Source organism: Pelodiscus sinensis, chromosome 30, assembly GCF_052426305.1.
Source record: "Pelodiscus sinensis isolate ZL-2025 chromosome 30, ASM5242630v1, whole genome shotgun sequence".
In the NCBI taxonomy this organism is placed as follows: domain Eukaryota; kingdom Metazoa; phylum Chordata; order Testudines; family Trionychidae; genus Pelodiscus; species Pelodiscus sinensis.
This window is the reverse complement of record NC_143081.1, coordinates 1,888,138-1,890,869: the sequence shown is the minus strand read 5'-3', so window position 1 is coordinate 1,890,869 and position 2,732 is coordinate 1,888,138.

Sequence of the window (2,732 nt, the reverse complement as noted above, 5' to 3'; positions counted from 1 at the left end):
CAGCTGGTGTGTGGGGCTCAGGGAGAAGGTGGGGGCTGCTGGGGCCCCGGAAAAGACCATGGGTGATATTTCACTGAAGGACAAGGGACTCAGGGAGCCGAGAGGAGGAGATGCAGGGGAGGAGGCTGCTACTGCCTGGATGGAGCAAGAGGAGGATTCTCGCAGAGAAATAAATGCCTCCTGATATCCCACCACCCCCATGTGATCCTGCACCCCAATCTTATGTCTGACCCGACCCCTCCACCACTCCAACAGCAACAGGGTCCCTGGGGAGGTACCGGGGTGAGCCTGGCTTTGGGGGAGAGGCAGGGCTGCAGGAGGGTCTGGAAACCAGGGGTCAGGGTTAGATACAGAGGAAGGGGACCACCCGAGACGGATCTCTGGAGGGACCTGCGGTGGGGGGGCAGGTGGTCCCGGCTCAAATTCATCTCAGGAACTTCTCCATGCGAAACTTCCTGCACCTCACTCAGCCCCCACCCTACCCTGTGCCCACATGTTACACCTCAGAGGCAGGGCCTGTGTGTGGGAACCCCCAGCTGGGCTGGGCTGCCCAGGGCACAACAGGGGAAGGACAGGGGGTCTCTGGTTCAGCTGTGAGCACCAGCTGGTCACTGCTCTGGCACTAGGTACCTCTCAGGGGATTCCATGCCTGCCTGGAGAGAAGAATCCATGCCCACTGGGGCTTTCACCCCCAGGGCCGAGTATGTCAGGGCAGCTCCTGCCCCTCCCAAACACATGAGCTGTGGGGCATCCTGGCATGTTATTGACCAGGATAACTCGATCGAGACATAACCCCTTTCTGACAGCCAGCATGACGTGCTCCCCTTGACAGCGCCCAGACTGGACCCTCATGCTGTGAGCTTCCCCACAGCAGTGCCCTGTCAGTCTGCGCTGAACACCCACCATGGGTGTGTGAGATGCAGGCAGTGAGGCTGGGCAGGCAGGGGGTGAAGCTGAGGTGCAGGGGCGGGTTTCAGATTCCCAAAGACACCTCCCACCCAACAGCAGGAAAACAGGGGCTCACGTCTCACTGCGATGGAGACGGAGCTGCTGTTCCTAGAGGAGATCTCGTGACTGGATTCCCATTTCCAGTACACACAGGTGTAGGGCCCAGCCCTTCGCTTCTTAGCTGTGAGCTCCAGCTGGGCTCCTACATTAGTGCCAAGGACCGTGCTGGGCCCCTGCTCTTCATGTTGAAAGTAGAATCTGTATCCTGAAACCAATTCACCCCTAGGAGCTGCACACGTGAGGGTCACCTGCTCCCCAGGGAGATAGACCTGGTACCTTGGCTCCAGAGAGAGCGTGGGGGCCGGCAGGGGATCTGAAGCAAAGACAGAGGGTCAATGAATGTCATTCATCCCATGGGCTACAGGTCGTGGATTCCCTCAGGGAATGTGTCTCCGTAGCACAGACACACCAAGGGCTGGAAGAGCCGAGCGCTCACCTCTCACAGTGATGCGGACAGGAGGACTCTCCAGAGACTGGATCTCCTGTCCAGATGGGAGCCTCCCTGTGCCTCTGAACCCCCAGATCCCCCCTCGCTTCATGAAGTGGCAGCGGGTGAGCTCATTCTGAGGGTGGAAGGGTCTTTCATCTACGTGGGACCCCAATATCCCAACACTCTCTATTCTGGGGAAAGTGGGGTGCAAAAGAGGGGGAGGGATCTTGTCGCAAGTAGATCGAACCCAACCCCCCACCCCATTCCCATCAGGGCATTCACCCCGCAGGCTCCATCTAGGGGAAGAAGAGCGAGAACCCACCATGTGATCATCCGGCCTGCCCAGCAGTGGCGAGCAGGCACTGAGCAGAAGTGAGGAAGCTCGGGCGGATGTGGCGGAGGGAGGGGGGAGTTTTCCACCCATCACATTTCCTCTGGGGTTTCTGCAGAACCTGCTTTTACTGCCCTGCTGGGCAGAGCTGGGTTTGTGCCCCTGGCCCTGAGCCCTCAGTGGGAGCCCAGATCTGGGGCAGAGAGCCCCCCCCACTCCACACGCAGACCCACAGCAACAGGCCCTGCCCTGAGGCACTCAGTGTCATGGGGGGGGGAGCTTGGATTCCATGGCCCATCCAGCCCTCGCTCTCTCTGCTGGGACCGCCCATGAGGGGCTAGGTAGCCCCATGGGAATGGGGCAGCTTCTCCCCTATGGCCTCAGCTGGGACCCACCAAATAGACCCTCCCAGAAGGCACCAGATGGCGTCGCTCTTCCACCCGTCCCCCTCTCGAAGCTGTCAGGGGATGACACGGGGGCCCCAGGGGATGATTCCCCCCTTGCACTTCCAAATATTATAGTGTGAGAGGAGCAGGACCCCGGCCCCACTGCCAGGACCCCTCTCCCCTCCCCCACCCACTGACATCATCTCAATGAGGCCAGGAGACCTCGTTACCTGCGGGGGACACCGGCCTGGGGAGACTCTGGAGCGAGGCTGGAAGAGAAGAGCAGAGGGGGTGAGGGCTCTGGGGAGGGGATGTGGACACAGGGCAGGGCTGGGGGAGTCTCCAGACAGACAGAGACACACCGAGGGGCTGGAGGCCGAGGGGGGCACTTACCCAGCAGAGGCAGGAGCAGAGTTAGCTCCATGCTGAGCCGGTGGCTCCGGGCTGGAAGCTGGGTGCTTGGCTCAGCAGAGGAAGTCCCAGCCTCAGGTGTGGTCACCGCTCAGCTCAGGGACTGGAGAGACACTGGTGTGTGGTATCAGACCTGCCCATTTCCTGGGCCTGCCAGTGAGGGACG